General features: G+C 42.1%; 1 protein-coding gene across 1 annotated transcript in view; it reads left to right on the forward strand.

Annotated features, from left to right (window-relative positions):
- Positions 1-2,702: 2,702 nt before the first annotated feature.
- Positions 2,703-22,686, forward strand: part of LOC110521304 (semaphorin-4B) — a 90,056-nt gene continuing 70,072 nt past the window's right edge. Inside the window, exon 1 of the mRNA XM_021598780.3 lies at positions 2,703-2,992. The gene's annotated coding sequence lies outside the window, so the exon portion shown is untranslated. The remainder of the gene's footprint in view (positions 2,993-22,686) is intronic.

The raw sequence follows: 22,686 nt of genomic DNA on the forward strand, positions 1-22,686 counted from the left end.
TTGGTCTAAAGTATTCAACACTTTGTGTGAACAGAGGCAAACCGTCACTCTGTTTAAAGTGCCTGTGGCTGTGACAAGCTGAGACGTGATGTAAAAGGTGTGCCGTATCGTTTTTACAATAGATAACCTGAGAACAGAGAGAGAGAGCGTGGGAGTAGACAGTTGACCTTGGGTTCATAGTCTCTGTATCACGACTACCGTATTTCTGACATATCTATCATTCAATACCGTTATGCATCTCTGTATGCTTTTCTTTCCTGATACGACACTGGAAAGGTCAAGTGGTGTCATGTGATTGATGTTGCAGTACCTGTCTTTGTCTATAGAGGTCAGAATCACTGAGTCAGAGAGGCTATCCTCTGGATGCACATTCACATGAATAAAGTGACCTTCCACAACATTCCCTGCTGTTAATTGTTGAAAGTTTCAAAATTATTATCACTTACTCATATGCAGTGCACACTCAACTAAGACCTTCTAAATTCAACACCATGATGATGATAATGATGGTGATGTGTGTGTCCTCTCAAAGTAAGGTGAGAGGGAGAGAAAGAGGTTTCTACACAGCTGTCTGTAACAAGGTCACTCAACATCAATCACCAGTGTTTCTACGGATAAAAATATCTGAAGTTTTTGTTACATTGGAGGAGCAAAGAGTGTAAATGTTGACATTGTGTGGTTGGAGGTGAAACCCAAACCTTATCCTGAAGATGATGAGTTCTTGAATATAATAAAATAATCCCTGAACACAGAGGTGATAACAATGAGGAGCTAGCCTATCTCTCTTGTCTCATTGGTCCTGTCAGCCCCACTAGTTCAATAGGGACCTTATCTGGTGTTTTCCCATTAGGTTAATATGTGTAATACAGACTCTTATCACTGTGCTGTAATTTGTTCACTATTTGTAAGTAATTTGTATAAAGTGACTTGTCAACACTTCCTCTGGGTGTGTGATGCACAGAAGGATTAAACAAATATTTTATGAATATGTTTAATGCCTTCTATTTCATAGGTACCGTTATGTGAAATGAGTCTTTTGCTTAGCCTATCTGCATTCCCTCCATACAGTAGCGTATGTAGACTGGAGTCTGAATTCCAGAGATACCTGTTGAAATGTATTAATAGGATCCCAGACAACAGAAAGAGCCTTAATGATCACCTCTGTCTCCTTTTTGTTTGACTAGTTTGATCCACATATTCCCAGCCTCGGTGAGGGGTTCCTTCTGCACTGAGTACTGTTTACTTTAGGGACATCTGGTATAGGCAATGACAGTTGTTCTAACTTAACTGACTGTCCTACACACATTCTATAGAGGTACACTGTCTGTCTGGCTTCAGTATGTGCTGCAGGACAGACGGTCTCCTACAGGACTGACTGACCGTGTCCAGTGACTGTAAATAAGACGTCTGTAAAGTAGGCTCGCCTTGCCATAGTAGTCCTCATGGGACCAATGGAATCTCAGCCTCATACCTTCTCGCAGAGATGCCCAGAGCTGGCATTTCCATTCCTGACACCTCTAGGCTAAACCTGGCATTCCGTCTGCCTCCTTAGCACTCTGGCATAAAGAATCATTTGTATTTGTTAACAGGCTTAATTAGCACCCACTAGTTTAGACACAGGCGTCCCCCTCTCAACAGCCTGCTCCCTTACACCTCTCTGTGTTCTTATGGATGGCTTTTTCTACTTTCAAAAGTTATTTTTACACATCAGAGACTGTAACTTTTTGTGTGTGAAATTGGACTGAATCCATTCCTTAAAGTGTTTGCATGTAATGCACCTGTTTTCTACAAAACACTCATGGTTGTTTTGTTTGATAAAGGGAAAAAAGCATGTGATGGCTGAGTGATATGATTTGTCCATTTTCAATTCCATTTCAGCCTTCTCCAAGGCACTCATGCAAGAATAACAGCATTTACTAATGCTATTGAAATGAGAGCCAACTCCAAACTATGTCTATTTAGCATGGGAGTATGCGGTTTCACCAGAAGACAGTGGCCCCTTTTCAGCGTATGAAATGGTCTCTTAGTTCTGAATGCAATTCCCACCCAGACTTGTTCGCTGTGTATGCCTAGCCCTGAAAGCTCGTCCTTGGTAGTGGGTTGGGTATTATTTTAGTAGCACTTCATGACACCATCATGTCAGGGATAGCCTCATACTCTGCCTCTGCTTCCTCTGATGAATATAAAATACACTCGTGGTTCCTCTTAACCAGTTCACTTCTTCCAATTAATACTCTGATAGTGATACTCATCAAAGAAATTGGACAGAGAAGTTAGTTTTCCCACTGAATTTTCTAGATACGATGAACATCTTTTTTTTAATGGATGTAACCCGAACCCATCCAATATCATTCACTGACCTTTTATAATAATATGCCTAATATTGTGTGTGAAATATTGAACTTTCAGGGGACATATCACTATATAGCCTAGTCAAATTACAGTGACATACAGTAGATATGTACATGTATGTAGCAAGTCAAATACAAAGTTACTTTTTGATTAAATTAAACAGGCGTAGGTTTTTCCTTCTTCAAACCCCTACTAAATGGTTCCATTGTTTGGAGTGGTAATTCTAGTTAAGCCTGGTTCATGCATCAGATTGGTTTTCTCTCTTTCTGTGGATGTATCCTGTCCACCTCACTTTCTTCCCCCACCTCTGTGGAATCAGAATATAAGAGTCCCCTCCCTCCTCTCTCGCTCTCTCTCTGGCAGCAGTGTGTGAGGGGAGGGGCTATAGTGGAGAGTGGCCAGAGTTGAGGCAGGCTGTACTACAACAGTGTGTCAGACTGTTAGAGAGATAGAGAGAGAGAAGGCAGACAGACACGGAGTAGGAGCCCTTAACTACTGGTACTCGAACTGCTCTACGCTGGATAACATACTGGCTAATCTATTACTCAATCCCTGAAGGACTTCTATCTCTGATTCACCTTAAAGGAACCTTTGTTTAAATCTAAAGATCATTTTGGTACAGAGAAGTGCCAGAAAGAGTGTAAGTACAAGAGTTGTGTAACTACAAGCCACTACTATAGAGGCAGCCTTGTATTTATTAACGGCGCTGAGCCTAGCCTCAGTTAATCATTGATGTGTCTCCTGTGGTTTTGGTTACCTTTTGAAATGACGTCATTCTCTCTGTGCTGTCATTCTGCTCCGTCTCGCTGCATTATGGGCTTAGGGCTACTTTATGGCTCTCTCTGTCTGCATGGGGTTAGTTGTTGCTGCTCTCCCTCTCTCTGTGCACATTGCCAGAGTGGGTGTATGCTGACATGAGACAGCCTCTCCCCAGTAAGTTTTTATCACAAGGTGATAGCAGGGTAGAGGGTTTTTTAAAGGGCTGCCTTTTTCTACATAGTGGCAGGCTATATGTTTGGGTGTGTTTAAATCCTCCTGCAAAAAAAGAGATGTTGACAGTTGACTCAGTATTTTTCTCTTTGTATTTACACAGCTATTTACCTGGGTGTGTTCACATTTAAAGGGTTGTTGGCCTGTGCGTGAGGGACCATAGTAAAGCAGTGTTTTTTTCTAGTGGAGATGATGGCTCAGTCTCTCCAGCTCTTTAAACTAGACAACCACTGTGGCAAATAGAGTGTGTGACAGGGAATGGGGCCTCTACAGATAGGAGTCAGTGAATGTGGCAGCCAGTGCACTCATCCTCTCTCAGCACAGGAACTTTCCTTGAACTCTGTGGCCTGTGGTAAAGTTGGCTTTGTAAATGATGGGGAAAGAACAAACAAAAAAGCAACATTTGAGAGTGTGTTAGCATGATTATGCCTTTTCTCCCGTAGTGGTTTCAGGCTGTGCTGTGCAGCAGGACTGTTGTGGTGGTTTGAGTTGTGATGCCAGTCAGGGGTTATGGGTCTGGCTGGGCATTTCAGGCCACAGCCTGCAGGTGTTACAGTGTGAAATTCAAACCTCTCACCCTCACTCTGAGGGTGCCAATGTGTTAGAGGTGCCTGCCAATGTGTTAGAGGTGTGTTCAATATTACATAAATGGAAACTGAAACCTGTCTATGAAGAAGTAAACAAGCCAACCTTTGTTACACTTTGTGCCTTTCTTTGGAGAGTCAGGGTTTCCAAGTACTTAGTGTACATAACTTAACCCAGGGGTTCCCAAACTTTTTTTGGCCGCACCCCATTTTGATATATTTAAAAAATCACCACCCCACCATGTGAAAAAAGTGATGCAATCAGCAGCCAGTGTTTACTTTTTGAATTTGGGCTATTACAGTCTATTACAAATCAGTCTGACATTACTTTTGACAGTATTTCAATCTGAAGGAAGTATGGTTTGAAATGACTGAAATGCATCAGAAAAGTATTGGGAAGTTCAAAAGATCATCAGGCGATCATCATGTTGTATGCTCTTCTGTGTAGTAAAGAACTTCATCATTGATGATGTTCTTTTTCCCCCCAGTCTGATTTAGTGCCTGGTCTTGTCCACTCTGTTCTAATGAGACCTGCCCAGCTTGTGAGCTGGTAGAGGGACCCAGAAGACGTATGTGTTCCTGAGAGTCTTTCAGTGATGGGGTCATAATATTTTTTAGCTTAAATGGTCCAAATGTTAGAGCCACATTTGTAGGGAAAAAAACCAAACCACTCTGTTTATTTGAGATGTTTACCACATCTAGCGGCTGCCAGAGGTTACTGACGTAACCCAAGTGTGATTGCATTTCATTTCTTTCAGAGTTTCCCTCATGACCCCATCTTCAAATCAGGCAACCCCACATTGAGTTTGTGACCCATAGTTTGGGAAACGGTGACTTAACCTATACAATAGTTGTGTGTTAATTCTGGGACATACTTTATGTTACTAGTGCACATTGGTCAATGCCTACTTTTTTGTCAAAATATGGCGTCAACATCAACCTATTCGGGACTACATAGCCTAGATACTGTATCACTGAAGTGCAATAGGATAGCCATCCCAACCATGGATATGCTACAGGAGACAACACAAACAGCAAATGTAGAACTACAGCAAAGATATTCAGCTTTTTGCAACAAACAGTCAGAGGGGGTTCCTCTCCGAATGAGAAGACAGAACAATGGATATCTTCTTTAAACAAGGTGAATTGTGTTACCTAGTTCATTTGGAAACGTGTTGATTTCCCCATCTGTGGCACATTTGCGAGGAGAAGAAAAGCCTGCCTCTACTGATGACCTTGTCCCTGTGTTTTCTTTTGGTCTGATCCATAAAAACAACAGCTGGCAACAGAATTCTGGGTACAGAATCCTTGACAGTGAGCTGCCTGTATGACGCTGTCACAAAGAGTTTGGCTCTGGGGTAGAGAACGGTGCCTGTTACATCAATACCTCAAATACACACTCCAGCTCACCACTTCTAGTATCCCATTGGGAGATGTACATTTCATTTTGTGATATTCTATGTTCTGTTAATGGATGAGGTCCCTTGGATATGAACTGTAAATGGATGTTTCTATAGTGGTATTCTCATTGCCAATAGTACAGTGTAAATATCTATATTGTGCTTTGACTAATTTCACTATTCGAATAATATCATGAATTTTGGTCAGATGTTGTGGTCGAATATGCATATATTCCAATATATCTTAATTGGGGGAGAGGCTGGCGCTCTATTGCTGCAGCTGTGGATGGACCAGTATGTGTGAGATAGGAGTGAGCAGATGGAGGGAGAGACAGACACTGTAGCCACTAGCCAAGGCAACTCGGCTACAGCCAAGACTAGCTAACTTGTAGCAGACACAATGTTATTTATTGTCCCATATAACAGTGCCTGTCTTGACTGGAGCAGCCTAGAGAAGCTAGCTAAGCTAGCTGGCTATAGCTAGCTAGGCTAACTGAGGCTACATGGTGCGCTTTCTCCCCAACCCATTATTTATTTTTACTAAATTAATGCACTAGGCCTTTATTACTCTTAAATGAGTGGAGAAAAATACTTCTTCCCCCGGCCATGCCCAAACCCCATTCAGATAAAACAACATTCTACCTGTTGGTTGCTCGTTGTACCCTACTCCTTCTCATTTTGCTAAACTACATTGAAAAGTTTTGTTTTATTTAATTAATCATTTGAAATGTCATGGTATATCCTTTACGTAACAACGTCACATGGGTATTTTACATTTAATTTAGAAAAAGCCTTTTCAGTGTTAAAATAGACCTATATGCATTTTTCTTTCACAGAAATGTATACTCACACATATTCAAATATTCGGATATATGACTAACGTTAAAAGTGATAATATAATGCCTAAAGTAAACAACATTTCATGGCTGTTTTTAGCTACAGTGGAAGGACGTTCTTGATATGCTGTTCCAGCAGCTGAGGGGCACAAAGCAAAGAAATAAAAATTGTGCTTCTGTGCACTGAAGCTTCACAATGTGAGTGCAATGCACAACCTGTTACAGATTAGTGATCCGGCTCTGAGAAAAATAAAATAAGAAATTCATCACACTGTAGTATCTTTGCACAGCACAACCCCACAGCCCCTTTCTAGCACATGCTTCTAATCACATTCATCATATAATCCCAGGGGCCTTTTCTCAGCATTACACTGATTTATCTTCTTTATTTTTTGGGCTTAGTACCTGGGTGAGTGTTTGTTTACCTGTGTGCGTGTGTGTGTGCGCATGTGTACACACTTGCTTGTGTGTGTGTGTGAAGTGGATCACAAATAAGGTCATGCAATTCGTTCTAGTCGTAAAAATAAGGAATGTAAATAAACTTCAACCCTCACCCAACCCATCCCCCTCTCAACAGCCATGTGCTTAGTTCAATGAGGAAGCAAATTAAGTAATGTGAGTGAGCTGAAACACTGTCCTTCGGAGGACCCATCCAACATTATGATGACTGATTGCCACTTAATGTTTGTAAAAGCCAGCTGGGACTGAGGTGCTATGATAAATGCAAGGGTCTTAATGTGAGAGAGCAGTTAGTTTTTGCTGGGGTGGATATATAGCGTGAGTGAGAGAGGTGTTGATAGCAGGGAGAGACTAGAGGGGGATGGGTCATGGAGTGGCAGCCACTTGTAACCTGAAGGTTAAACATGGGCCTTCAGGGAGTCCTATTACTGTCTACTTACTCATGGGAACTCTGCAAACAGTCATTCTGGGAACACAGCTAGCAGTCTCCTGTGTTTTCCCAGTCCAGAGCAGTCACAGTGGCATGATGTGGGAAATGGCTGTGGACATGGATCCTAGCCAGAACCCTGTGTTTGCTCGGCTGTCTCAGAGAGCCTCAGATCTGCCTTTAACCCATATGAGACCTGAACAGAAACACAGCACATGTACTACAAGGTGCCTCGGGCTTTCACATCACCCGACCAGTGACTTATTTTAACTGTACACAAGCTGGCTTGTGCAACAGTTTTGGGAAGACATTTGGAATATGTTCAGTGTTTCTCATGTGTCCATGTGAGAATTGCAAAATTGTCTTCAGGGCGTGCTGTCCGTCACCCTTGGGTTCACACCTGTTGTTCTTGCCTGTCCATGTTACACACATTATACCGTTCTATTTTAAACAGTGTTGAGCTAGGGAATGTGAGTGTCTGGGAGTGTCATTTACTCTTACTTCCGGCACCGACAGAGATGGCCGCCTCGAATCACATTCCTAGGAAACTATGCACTATTTTGTTTTTTTATGTGTTATTTCTTACATTGGTACCCCAGGTAATCTTAGGTTTTATTACATACAGTCGGGAGGAACTACTGGATTTAAGAGCAACATCAACACGCTATCGGAGTCGGTACAGCCACCTGGTTTCTTCACGTATTGCGCAGACAGAAACAAGCATATTTCTGGTAAGAAGAGGGGCCTTATGATTAACGAGACGTGGTGTGATCATAACAACATACAGGAACTAAAGTCCTTCTGTTCACCTGACTTAGAATTCCTCACAATCAAATGTCGACCGCATTATCTACCAAGAGAATTCTCTTCGATTATAATCACAGCCACATATATTCCCCCCCCCCAAGCAGACACATCGATGGCCCTGAACAAACTTTATTTGACTCTATGTAAACTGGAAACTACATATCCTGAGGCTGCGTTCATTGTAGCTGGGGATTTTAATTATCAAGGCTAATCTGAAAACAAGACTCCCTAAATTCTATCAGCATATCAATTGTGCTACCAGGGCTGGTAAAACCCTAGTTCATTGTTATTCTAACTTCCGCAACGCATATAAGGCTCTCCCCCGCCCTCCTTTCGGAAAAGCTGACCACGACTCCATTTTGTTGCTCCCTGCCTATAGACAGAGACTAAAACAGGAAGCTCCCGCACTCAGGTCTGTTCAACGCTGGTCTGACCAATCTGATTCCACACTTCAAGATTGCTTCGATCACGTGGATTGGGATATGTTCCGCATTGCGTCAAACAACAACATTGACGAATACGCTGATTCGGTGAGCGAGTTTATTAGCAAGTGCATCGGTGATGTCGTACCCACAGCAACTATTAAAACATTCCCAAACCAGAAACCGTGGATTGAGGGCAGCATTCGCGCAAAACTGAAAGCGCGAACCACTGCTTTTAATCAGGGCAAGGTGACCGGAAACATGACCGAATACAAACCGTGTAGCTATTCCCTCCGCAAGGCAATCAAACAAGCTAAGCATCAGTATAGAGACAAAGTAGAGTCTCAATTCAACGGCTCAGACCCAAGAGGTATGTGGCAGGGTCTACAGTCAATCACGGATTACAAAAAGAAAATCGGGCCCCGTCGCGGACCAGGATAATCTTGCTCCCAGACAGACTAAACAACTTCTTTGCTCGCTTTGAGGACAATACAGTGCCACTGACACGTCCCGCTACCAAAACCTGCGGACTCGCCTTCACTGCAGCCAACGTGAGTAAAACATTTAAACATGTTAACCCTCGCATGGCTGCAGGCCCAGACGGCATCCCCAGCCGCGTCCTCAGAGCATGCGCAGACCAGCTGGCTGGTGTGTTAATGGACATATTCAATCAATCCTTATCCCAGTCTGCTGTTCCCACATGCTTCAAGAGGGCCACCATTGTTCCTGTTCCCAAGAAAGCTAAGGTAACTGAGCTAAACGACTACCGCCCCGTAGCACTCACTTCCGTCATCATGAAGTGCTTTGAGAGACTAGTCAAGGACCATATCACCTCCACCCTACCTGACACCCTAGACTCACTCCAATTTGCTTACCACCCCAAAAGGTCCACAGACGTTGCAATTGCAACCACACTGCACACTGCCCTAACCCACCTGGACAAGAGGAATACCTATGTGAGAATGCTGTTCATCGACTACAGCTCAGCATTTAACACCATAGTACCCTCCAAACTCGTCATCAAGCTCGAGACCCTGGGTCTCTCTCTGTGCAACTGGGTACTGGACTTCCTGACGGGCCGTCCCCAGGTGGTGAGGTTAGGTAAACAGCATCTCCACCCCACTGATCCTCAACACTGGGGCCCCACAAGGGTGTGTTCTGAGCCCTCTCCTGTACTCCCTGTTCACCCACGACTGCGTGACGATGCACGCCTCCAACTCAATCATCAAGTTTGCAGACGACACTACAGTGGTAGGCTTGATTACCAACAACGACGAGACGGCCTACAGGGAAGAGGTGAGTGCCCTCGGAGTGTGGTGTCAGGAAAATAACCTCACACTCAATGTCAAAAAAACAAAGGAGATGATCGTAGACTTCAGGAAACAGCAGAGAGATGTGTTCCTAATGTTTTGTGCATTTAGTGTATAATGGTGTGTAAAGACAGAATGGTCAGGATATGAATAGAAAAGGTGTGGACAGCAGTAGTTACAGTTGAAATCGAAAGTTTACATACACTTGGATTGGATTCATTAAATCTTGTTTTTCAACCACTCCACAAATTTCTTGTTAACAAACTATAGTTTTGGCAAGTCGGTTAGGACATCTACTTTGTGAATGACACAAGTAATTTTTCCAACAATTGTTTACAGACAGATTATTTCACTTATTATTCACTATATCACAATTCCAGTGAGTCAGAAGTTTACATACACTAACTTGACTGTGCCTTTAAACAGCTTGGAAAATTCCAGAAAATGGTGTAATGGCTTTAGAACCTTCTGATAGGCTAATTGACATATTTCAAGGCCTACCTTCACACTCAATGCCTCTTTGCTTGACATCATGGGAAAATCAAAAGAAATCAAACAAGACCTCAGAAAACAAATGTAGACTTCCACAAGTCTGGTTCATCATTGGGAGCAATTTCTAAATATCTGAAGGTGCCACGTTCATCTGTACAAACAATAGTACGCATGTATAACACCATGGGACCACCCAGCCATCCTACCACTCTGGAAGCAGACACGTTCTTTCTCATAGAGATGAATGTACTGTGGTGTGAAAAGTGCAAATCAATCCCAGAACAGCAGCAAAGGACCTTGTGTAGATGCTTGAGGAAACAGGTACAAAGTATCTATATCCACAGTAAAACAAGTCCTATATCGACGTAACCTGAAAGGCCGCTCAGCAAGGAAGAAGCCACTGCTCCAAAACCGTCATAAAAAAAGCCAGACTACGGTTTGCAACTGCACATGGGGACAAAGATCGTACTTTTTGGAGAAATGTTCTCTGGTCTGATGAAACAAAAATAGAACTGTTTGGCCATAATGACCATCGTTATGTTTGGAGGAAAAACAGGCAAGCTTGCTAGCCGAAGAACACCCAACCATGAAGCACGGGAGTGGCAGCATCATGTTGTGGGGGTGCTTTGTTTCAGGAGGGACTGGTGCACTTCACAAAATAGATGGCATTGTGAGGAGGAAAATTATATGGATATATTGAAGCAACATCTCAAGACATCAGTCAGGAAGTTAAAGCTTGGTTGCAAATGGGTCTTCCAAATGGACAATGACCCCAAGCATACTTCCAAAGTTGTGACAAAATGGCTTAAGGACAACAAAGTCAAGGTATTACTAATTGAGTGTATGTAAACTTCTGTCCCACTGGCAATGTGATGAAATAAATAAAAGCTGAAATAAATAATTCTCTCTACTATTATTATGACATTTCACATTCTTAAAATAAAGTGGTGATCCTAACTGATCTAAGACAGGGAATTTTCACTAGGATTAAATGTCAGGAATTGTGAAACACTGAGTTTAACTGTATTTTGCTAAGGTGTATGTAAACTTCTGACTTCAACTGTATATATGATGAGCCATGACTGGAATACAGTGTATATATATATATATATATATATATATATATATATATATATATATATATATATGGGTAAAGTGGGCAAAACAGTATGTAAACATTGTTAAAGTGACCAGAAATACAGTGTGTATATATACAGTGCCTTGCGAAAGTATTCGGCCCCCTTGAACTTTGCGACCTTTTGCCACATTTCAGGCTTCAAACATAAAGATATAAAACTGTATTTTTTTGTGAAGAATCAACAACAAGTGGGACACAATCATGAAGTGGAATGACATTTATTGGATATTTCAAACTTTTTTAACAAATGGACCATTCTGGACCATTCTGGAAGAAAACCTGATGGAGTCTGCAAAAGACCTGAGACTGGGACGGAGATTTGTCTTCCAACAAGACAATGATCCAAAACATAAAGCAAAATCTACAATGGAATGGTTCAAAAATAAACATATCCAGGTGTTAGAATGGCCAAGTCAAAGTCCAGACCTGAATCCAATCGAGAATCTGTGGAAAGAACTGAAAACTGCTGTTCACAAATGCTCTCCATCCAACCTCACTGAGCTCGAGCTGTTTTGCAAGGAGGAATGGGAAAACATTTCAGTCTCTCGATGTGCAAAACTGATAGAGACATACCCCAAGCGACTTACAGCTGTAATCGCAGCAAAAGGTAGCGCTACAAAGTATTAACTTAAGGGGGCTGAATAATTTTGCACGCCCAATTTTTCAGTTTTTGATTTGTTAAAAAAGTTTGAAATATCCCATAAATGTCGTTCCACTTCATGATTGTGTCCCACTTGTTGTTGATTCGTCACAAAAAAATACAGTTTTATATCTTTATGTTTGAAGCCTGAAATGTGGCAAAAGGTCGCAAAGTTCAAGGGGGCCGAAAACTTTATATATAAGTGGTAAAACAGTATTATTAAAGTGACCAGTGTTCAATGACTATGTACATAGGGCAGCAGTCTCTAAGGTTCAGGGCAGGGTACTGGGTGGAGGCTGGCTAGTGATGACTGTTTAACAGTCGGATGGCCTGGAGATAGAAGTTGTTTTTCAGTCTCTCGGTCCCAGCTTTGATGTACCTGTACTGTCTCCGCCTTCTAGATGGTGGTGGGGTGAACAGGCCATGACTCGCATGTATGAGGTCCTTGATGATCTGTTTGGCCTTCCTGTGACACTGTAGATGTCCTGTAGGGCCGGCAGTGTGCCCCCGGTGATGCGTTAGGCTGACCACACCACCCTCTGGAGAGCCATGCGGTTGCGGTTGCTGCAATTACCGTACCAGACCGACATGATGTGTACACCGAGGAACTTGAAGATTTTGAACCTCTCCACTGTGGCCCTGTTGATGTTGATGGAGGCGTGCTATCTCTGTTGTTTTCTGTTGTCCATGATCACCTCCTTAGTTTTTTTGACGTTGAGGGAGAGGTTATTTTCCTGGCATTACTCCACCAGGGTTTCATCATTGTTGGTAATCAAGCCTACCACTGTTGTGTCATTAGAAAACTTGATTTTTTTTTCCTGGAGAGTTCTTTCTTCCTGTCCGTTCAATGGATGGAAAACCCCGCTGGATGAATGGACGGGGATAATATATTTGTAGAGAGCCATGATTCCGTAAAACAGAGTATGTTACAGTCCCTGGTGTCTCTCTGGAAAGATATCCTCACCCTGAGCTTGTCCTCTTTATTATCCTGGGACTGAACTTAGTAAGTAATATACTCTGAAGCGGTGGATGGTATACACACCGCCTGACTTTGACTAGGGTCCCACTCCTTCTACCTCTTCTCCGGCATCAACGTTTTGGTGCAGCCCCCAGGTTGAATAGAGCTCGGGAAGTTCAAACAAAGGATCCAGGCCAGGGAAGTCAATTGTTTTGCTAAAAATTCTGGTAAGTGACTGGCGATCTAAGATCCAAATGTTATTTCCGGCTGTAGGTAATAATTCAAAAACCTTATGAGTAAATAATGTAAGAAATAACAAAGTAAAACTACAGCAAAGTTGTCTAGGAGCTAGAAACAGGGCGACGTGTCATTCGCTGCCATGTTGATCTAAACGTGTCTATATGAGGTGTTTCTCACTGTGATGGTGTTGGTGTGCTCCTCTTTGACACCAGTGTGGAGCTGCTGTGTGTGATGAATGGAATCAGCCTTGTACAATGGCAGCCTCCCCCTCTCCTTCCCCTCTGCAGTGATTCGATATCTCCCAGCATTCCAGGTTGTGTCCTTTACTCCAATAATGGTGCTACTGACCCTCCCAGACTCCCAACTTCAGACCACTGATCATAGAAGGCTTTTAATTGCTTTTCTACTGCTTTTCACAGGGATTTGGTGTGATATTTGCAGGCAAAATACTTGATTTTGCTGTGCCAATTCTGACATTTTGCATGGCAGTATGCCAGGATTTTGGTGGGAGGTGGGATGTTTGTTGATGTGTGGCTTGATTGAACCATATTATGCAGTAAATGTGCAATGATTGGTTGAAATTGGGAGCCCTCTTTTTGTACTACGGTGATGGTTCAGTTTTATGCAATAACATTGACAGGATTTTACTGTTTTATGCAGAAATAGTGTAGTGATTGGTCAAATTTGCAAGCCCTCTCATAATATGCTAGGCAATGTTGATTTTGCATTAAGAAAATTAATCACAGAATCGCAGAGTGGCAAAAAAACACGGCATAGGCCTTGTTTTTTTGGGATCATATATTCTTTGTCAATTATCCAATCATGTGAAGGCTAACTGAACATTTAGCCTAGGCCTAGCTGAGAAGTCACGGGCTGTTTCAACTGTAGTTGGGTGATTCTGTCCTCCTCTAAACTTGGAAGTGTTGGTCACATTATCCAGTCAGGAATGTCTGCTGATAGTTAGGAGTGGGAGACCTTCACAGAGGAGAACCAGGAGGAGAGATGCTGGTATTTGGCCATTTCATGTATAGCTGGAATCCACAAACAAAGGAGTGAGTGAAGGGAGTACTCTATGCTGGTTTTATCACCCTAGTTCAGTGTTTCCCAACTCCAGTCCTCAAGTACCCCCAACAGCACACATTTTTGTTGTAGCTCCCGACAAACTCACCTGATTCAACTCATTGAGGTCTTGATGATTCGTTGACAAGTTGAATTAGGTGTGCTTGTCCGGGGCTTCCAGTTGAACTGGAAGACTGATTGTAGACAGTGGCAGTCAAAAAGCTTCTTATTAGGGATGTAACGATTCACCCAGTTCAAATGTTAACTTTCAAAGGACAGTGTTTGTGCAAATTGTTTCTGAAAATAAGTTAAGCTCAAATGCTGATTGTTGTGTCATTTGAAACTGTCCGTTCTAAATAAGCCTTCTAAATAAGCATTCTAATCACACCGGTTTGATCGTACGCTACACTGTAGAATAATCACACCCGTGTGTTGGTACTTGTGAAAAGGTTCATATTTTCTTTTTTTTGGCCAGTCTGAGATATGGCTTTTTCTTTTGCTTGCAACTGCCTAGAAGGCCAGCATTCCGGGGTCACCTCTTCACTGATGACGTTGAGACTGGTGTTTTGCGGGTACTATTTAATGAAGCTGCCAGCACACAGCATTGTAGGAGATCTTCAGTTTCTTGGCAATTTCTCGCATGGAATAGCCTTCAATTGTAAGAACAAGAAAAGACTGACGAGTTTCAGAAGAAAGTTCTTTGTTTCTGGACATTTTGAGCCTGTAATCAAAAACTTTTGAACGGTAGTGTACATTTTAAAACGTAAAAAAAATAGGTTACATATCAGTACATACACATAATATCTAGGTCTAACACATAATAAAGTGCAAATGACAATACAAGATATATAAAATGGCTTTGTCTTTTCACAGTCCCCTTTGTGCAGTAAGGTGTTCTTTAATCCGTTTTTTTCATCTGTTTCTATTGCTAGTTTGAGTTACCTGGAGTGGCAGAGAGTTCCATGTAGTCATGGCTCTATTTAATACTGTGTGTTTCCCAGCCTCTGTTCTAGACCTGAGGACTGTGGAGAGACCTCTGGTTGCATGTCTTGTGTTGTAGCGATGAGTGTCCGAACTGTGTGTCAACTGCTTGAACAGACAGTTGGGTAACCTTCAACACATCAACACCTCGCACAAAGACCAATAGTGATACAGTCAATCTCTCCTCAACTTTGAGCCAGGAGAGATTGACATGCATGTAACTGACCCTTGCACTCCGTGTACATCTAAGTGCGATGCATGCTGCCTTGTTCTGGACCAACTTTAATTGATCTATGTCCCTTTGCCGCACATGACCACACAGCTGGGCAGTAGTCCAGGTGCGACAAAACTAGGGCCTGCAAGACACCACACTCAACTGAATTTGCATGAGAAAACCCTCTGTGTTCTCTTAGATTGGTTACTCTCAATCCATAATAAAGCAGAGGATGCTAATCCATTACACCTACATCTTTTCAGCAATAGGTTAAGATCAATGTTACCTCGTGTAGTAGCCCTGAGACTGCCGCACAGCTCCGCCAGGACTGCCGCGCAGAAGAAATATCAGCCCACAGAGAGAAGTACGAGTTCGTGACCACTTTCCAAAACAGTGGTCACTAACGGGTCAATTGCGATCGACTGGTCGATCTCCAAGGCATTCCTAGTGCCTTGAACATTTCTGTAAAAACTATTCTGATGGTAGGTGAATCCGATTCAGCTGCCCTGCGCTCCGGGTAGGCAAACTGTTTCCATTTTTAACCATTTCATGTGTCTGAAGGTTTCAAACTTTGCATTCCCGGCGGCCCAGAGACCAAATCAAGTGCACTATAAGCCTACCGCTGGCCAATCGGATGGCTCAGATTACGTGTCTGCAGTGACGTAGCAGACATATAAGAAAACTACAGCAAAGTTGAGATTGTGAGATTTCAAAGACTTTAAAATCATGGCAGCAGTTAGCTTGGTGGTAAAGAGGTCAGGGCAGTCACCAAAAGGTTGCTGGTTTGAATCTGACTAGGTGAAAAATCTGCCAATGTTCCCTTAAGCAAGACACTTAAAGTTAAACCTAATTGCTCCTGTATGCTAAATTTGAAATGTATTTAACTAGAAAGAGACTGTCAACTAATACAGCAAAGAACAGCTGATTTTTATGATTGAGTTCATGTTTTTAAGTTCTCACTCAGCACTGTCAACATTGTGTATTCAACACTTTTATAATCATAAAATATGCGTTCTCCTATTTCAACTCAGAGTAACAACAAGCAGTGCAGCAGTAATGAATGAATATCAATAGGCTTGCTTTGTTGTTATTATTAGCGGCTTGGGTCTTTTTTAACATGGAGGAATATTTCACTTTTTCTGTTAATAGGAGTAACAGCATGAATGAGTGCATGAGGCCGAAATAATGCGGTGCGACTCGAGTTTCACCATCAGATGGAAGACGGTGTCCCATTTTGGTTTGTGTCAGTGGAGGAAAGGGAGAGAGGAGGGATGTTGAGAGGCGGACCCTCAGTCTGCTCTCTCCCTCCACTGAGACTAACCATCAGATGCAGGCAGCATCAGCCCAGTAAAATACAAATAAAAAGCTAATTATTAACATTTTTGCTCACTCAGCTGTGCCTCACAAGTAACACAACAATGGATATATTACCGGTGAGATCATATAGCCTACCTCAAATTTTGAAATACAATAACATTTTCCCTGTTAACTCAATCAACGTTTTCCTTAACTGTGGCTATTGTGATTGAATCAACACAATATTAGCCACTTTCAATGAAACATACCCAAAACTAACTACACAAGACATTTTGTTGTAGGCAGAATGCATCGGAGTAGGATTCTATTGCATTGACACACACGACTCAGCCCTTACTCTACACAGACCTGTGTTGCATAAACAAGCAGAGCTGCAGTAAGCCTATATGCAAATACACCATTGCCTACAAGAGCAAAAAAAACATATACATTTCTAGACATCTTTGAAAAGCGAGTAAGGTAAAGAGCTTTTTGTGTCTTAAATGGGCAGGCTTGAGACAGGCTTGAATATGCTAAGTAGCCAATAGGCAGAGGGTAGCATAATTTGTCTGATTCTCTCTAACAATGGCATTTCATTTTGTGAAGTGGTTGCGTGCATCAAACAAAACAAAACAACATTTTCAGTCACTGTGTCTGAAGGATGGACCAACAGGTTCATGTCAAGCCCTACATTGAACACCACACATTAGCTCTACTGTAGGCTGAATGGTAGAAAAACTATTTCTGTGTTAAAATGTTATGTATGGGATTTTCTCCATTGCTTTTGGTGGTAGACCACTCTGGTAGGCCTAGATTATGATCAAATAGCCACAGTAGCCTACTTGGCCACTGTTAAGCTGTAACTTGGGTACAGCCTCAGTGTTCACAGTAAACGCACACTGGAAGTTGCATAGAATTTCAAGTTTGCTCTGAAATTTGCTCAGTGCCGAAAAGTTTTTGAGGGAACAGAACAGCTCCCACAACCTTCTTACTATCAATTTCTTTCAGCCAATCATCAGTCATTTGTGTCAGGGCCGAGCATGTTGAGAGCCCTTCCCTTTAAGCATGCTGAAAGTATGTTGTTCATTTGTTTTCTGTAAAAATAACTTTGTATTTTATCAAACACAATTTTTTCTAAAAGTTTGCTAAGAACTTGTAACAGGTTGGTTGGTCGGCTGTTTGAACCATTATAGGGTGCTCTGCTATTCTTTGGCAGCGGAATGACCTTTGCCTCCCTCCATGTCTAAGGGCACACAACGTCTTCCAGGCTTTAATTGAAGATGTTACAAACAAGAGTCACAATGTATTCCGCTACCAACCTCAGCAATTCCGCTACCAACCTCAGCAATTCCACTACCAACCTCAGCAATTCCACTACCAACCTCAGCAATTCCACTACCAACCTCAGGTTGTCAGTACCAGGTGGTTTGTCCTTATAGATAGCAAAAAGAAATCACCTCTTCCACACCCACTTTGTGGAACTCCAAATTACAGTGCTTGTCTTTAATTATTTGGTCCAGTATGCATGAATATGAAGACTCAGCATTTGATGTTTGCATGTCATGCCTAAGTTTCTAATCTTGTCAACAAAATAAGTTCTGTCAAAGGGTTTTGTTATGAACAAGCCATCTGCCTCAATGAAGGATGGAACCTAGAATTTCATTTAAAGTACTCCAGAGCTTTTTACTATTATTCTTTATATCATTTCTATTTGTTCCATAGTATAGTTTCTTCTTCTTTTTGTTTAGTTTAGTTAGGTGATTTCTCAATTTACTGTCTGTTTGCCAGTCTGCTGTGTTGTCAGACTTATTTGCTATTCCCTTTGCCTCATCCTTCTCAGCCATACCGTTTTTCAATGTATCATCTATCCATGGGGATTTGTCAGTTCTAACAGTCAGTTTCTTGATGGGTGCATGCCTACCAGTAACCGGAGAAGTACTTTCAGAACTTCTTCAAGTGCAGCGTCAGAATGTTCCTCATTACAGACCAACAAATAATTCTCACATCTTCAACATAGGAATCATGGCAAAACCTCTTGTTTGATCATTTATACACAATTTTAGGTCCAGTCTTTCATAACTTCCAAAAGATCTAAACCATTTGATTATGAGAAGGGTGGAATCCAAAGTTGTGCTATATATTCAGTGGGTACAAATGAATTAGTGGGTGACGGTGATTTCAGATCAAAAGTGTGTACACCATAGACATATACATAATTAACACACACACACACACACACACACACACTTTTAATATATTATGTAAAATGAATGTGTTTATGCAACAAATGTTAGTGCATCACATCGATTCGTTATTCTAATGAAACTGAATGGCACCGAATCATTTCAAACTAAAACGTATCGTTCCTGTATCGTATCGGAGCCCATTAATCAAGATACATATCGAATCGTACTTCTTACGGTAACACTGTTACCCAGGGCAGGTAGGCAGACAGTGCAGGTGTTTGAAGTAAGAGCCACAGTAGGCAGAGTGCAGTCTGAATAATTAATGGCATAGGATCGAATATGTGATGTATAAACACCCAGGGCAGGGCATCCGTTGGCCTTTTAAAGGAAGCTAACATCTTATCCCGGTGCATTCTTGTTCTGTGAGTGACAGCAGGGTTCAGATCCCTGCACCTGTCCACTACACTGTCTGCCTGGCTAGTCTGGTCTGGGCCGCCTGGGAGGGAGATGGTTACAGAAATGCTGCTTCTGCCTGGGGTCCAGCAGAGCTTTTAGACATCTGGGGGAATGGAACTGCTTAGCATGCAGGTAGCAGCTCACAGGAAGCAACTAACGCTTTTGATGCTTTGATGCTCATTTTCACCACTGCTGCCAGCGTGGTTGGTGGGACAGTGGAAAAGAGGCGAGGGCCGCTGGTCTAATTTGTTCAGATTACACAGATATCCTCATGTTGTCCCTCTACACAGCCATACTCCTCATGTTCCTGTATTAATGAAGTAGGGATGTGACCTTCTTGTGCTTTATTTGAAGGATGCTGTATTACTTATTGTGATGAGGTTGCCCAAAAGAAAGAGCTATGGCATGTATTTGCTTTTTTACTGAACAACATAGCAGTAGAGCCTAGTTTCTCAAGTTACAGTTTACCCTGAAGTTATAGGGTATTTTGGGAGATTGCCTTGTATGGCTCCTGAGGGATACTGTATGCTCATTGTCTGAGTTGTGTCTTCTTGAAATTACTGTTTGTCTTCCTGTGCCCTCTAATCAGTTGACTCTGGATCCAGGTAGAATATAAAACCTTTGGTTTGTTCAGACCCAGCTCTTAAGGTTAAGCAAAACTCTTTTAAAACTGATAGTCATCTACAGTACCTACTTGGATTTAGTCTGCCTGATAGATTCACTTCTCAGATAAGAAAATAGGTTATCATTGTTCCAGTTCTGCACAATATCTTTCTTCTCTGTGTATATTGGAAAAAGCAGCATCTGTCTTGCTCTGCTCATGTCTGGAAAAGAGGATGCAATCTCTTTTCCAAACATGAGCAGAGCAAGAGAGATGCTGCTTTTTCCAAGGGCCTGACATGTGGTTTGACGTGCCTTGACCTCTGTTGTGAAAGTAGATGAAGTGAGTTGAGGTGGACATTTCTATGTGTTGTGTTTCTATGATTTTGTATCTCTATGTTTTGGCCTGGTATGGTTCTCAATCAGGGACAGCTGTCTATCGTTCTCACTGATTGGGAACCATACTTAGGTGCCTTTTTTCCCACCTGTCTTGGTGGGATGTTAACTTTGTTTGATGGCACATAGCCTTAAGCTTCACGGTTTGTTTTGTATTGTTTATTGCTTTGTCGGAGTCATTTCGATTAAAAGAGAAAATGTACGCTCACCACGCTGCACCTTGGTCCAGTTCCTTCAACAGCCGTGACAATGTGGGCTTGGCTCTAACATGGTATTGAAGAGGCTCAACTTTCCTGTCACAGATCATTTCACTGCCATCTCTCCATGACATCAGCTCCCACCTCCATGCCTGCAGCCGCAGGGCCCTGCAAAGAGCTGAGCTGTGTGGACGTGTTAGGACTCTGATTGGATCTCACACACATCCACTGCACTCTATGACTGGGCCCTTCACTGCAAACAAAGGCCACAGGAACGTCAAGGGTCCTTTTGAGGTTCACTCCACTCTGTACTACATTAACCAACATTCCTCTGCAGAGGCAGTGAAAGCAAGCTGAAAGCTAACTCCCACTAGCAGAAATGTGATATAAAGGTTATGCATTTTAATGCATGTTATACATGTATTTTTGCTTGGTGTTAATGAAAAGGAGAAACTTCATTTCTACCCTCTTTCTCAGACATTAAGTTTCAAATTAAGCCATTTGCACTCTAATACTGCATAGTGCTTGTTGACCAGACCATGTGACATAAGATGTGGGCCTGTATGTACCTGCAACCAGCTTCACTATACTGTGTCATCTGATAGGCTGCTAATCGTGTTATTATGCTTGTCTGGTTAAGTAGAGCAGTCAGTCAGTCAGCCTCATAACCATACAGCACAGGGATCATAGGGACCCTGCAGAACTTTACTTAGAAATATGAACAAAAAAAGAGGAGAAAGGCTTGATAGAACAATCCCTCCAATGTGAGATTATCTTCAATTAGACCTAAAATGATAGGTTTTACTATTAAACAAGAACTAGGAGCTGTGTTGCGCTTTAGCGTTCTATGGCTATCAGGTTGACACATTGAGTGACAAGACCAAGTCTTCTCCTGATTGGCAACCAGCCCCCCCCCCCCCCCCCAAAAGCCAGTTGTCTAGGTTGCAGGGTGGAATGTACCCTATATATCTGTGGTGTAAAGGATTGATGATATGTCTAGGATGACTGGCATACCAATGCTCTTTAGGAATGAGTAGCATGCTATTGATCACTCCACTATGAGGTCACTGCATGTGGAGGGCCAATAGCCCACACACAGACTATGCTAAAAACTAAAAGCTCTGTCTGCTAGATAAAGACAACCAGGGGGCTTGGGCTGGTACTTGGTATCATCCCCACACATTTCACGGCTGAGTACGAAGCAGAGGAACTGGAGGTACTACCTACAGGCATCAGTCAGAGTGTCTGCTGCTGTTGCCCCAGGATTAGTAGCACCTCATTTGCATATCCCTGTAAACCGGATTTTGTGAACCTGATTGGCAAAATAATATCAGTCTTGCAATCTTTGCACTGTGTTCAGGGTTTAGAATTCAACCTCAGAATGTTTAGAGAACATTTTCTCCTATCTGCAGCCTATAGAGAAGTGTCTTATCATACAGAAAACAGCCTGACTACAAAGGCAGAGCAGAGCAGTCTGCATATTACGGCAACTTCTGCATTCAGTTTGAGCTGGGAGACCTGATATTTGGCATTAGCATTGTAATTATCATTATTTCTGCGTTATGAAAATGAAAACACGGATGCTCAGATGAAGGTTTACTCCAGTACACACCTTGCAATGAAATATCAATTTACAATCTTCACACGGCAAATAAGAGCAGCTTGCACACAAACTGGTGCATGGAAGAGGGTGACCAAGCATCTGGGATGAGCATCATGATAACAGTCAAATAGAGTGCCGATATAACGAACATCAAAGAAGGAACACGTTAATGTCACCCCCCAGTTGACTGTTGTGGCCATCAGTTTTGTATGTATGTATTTATTGCTTGTATCTTTCTTTCTCTGTTTTCTGGTACTCTACTGTGGGCAGTTATATGACTACTTTGTATGCATAATCTCTTCTTACACCTCTCAGACATGTAGGCTAAATAATCAATGTTATCCTCTAGGTCATATTGTGTGTAGTGCATATCGAGTTGTAGTCAGTTTCTTCCTCTGCTCTTAACACAGTAAGCTATGTGTAAACGTGTGCAGGGTTTGCTATGAGTTGACCACAAGTAGTCTATAGATGCAGATAACAATACACCCACATACAGTGGGGTCCTGAAATGATTGACACTTGATAAAGATGATAAAATATTACTGTATGAAATAAATAATTCAAATACTGAGCTATATTGGATGATCCAAAAAATTGGGAAATTCTATTATTTGACACTAATGTAATTTCTCAGAGAAAGATA

Source organism: Oncorhynchus mykiss, chromosome 1 (assembly GCF_057628025.1).
Source record: "Oncorhynchus mykiss isolate SJ-2025 chromosome 1, ASM5762802v1, whole genome shotgun sequence".
Lineage (NCBI taxonomy): Eukaryota > Metazoa > Chordata > Actinopteri > Salmoniformes > Salmonidae > Oncorhynchus > Oncorhynchus mykiss.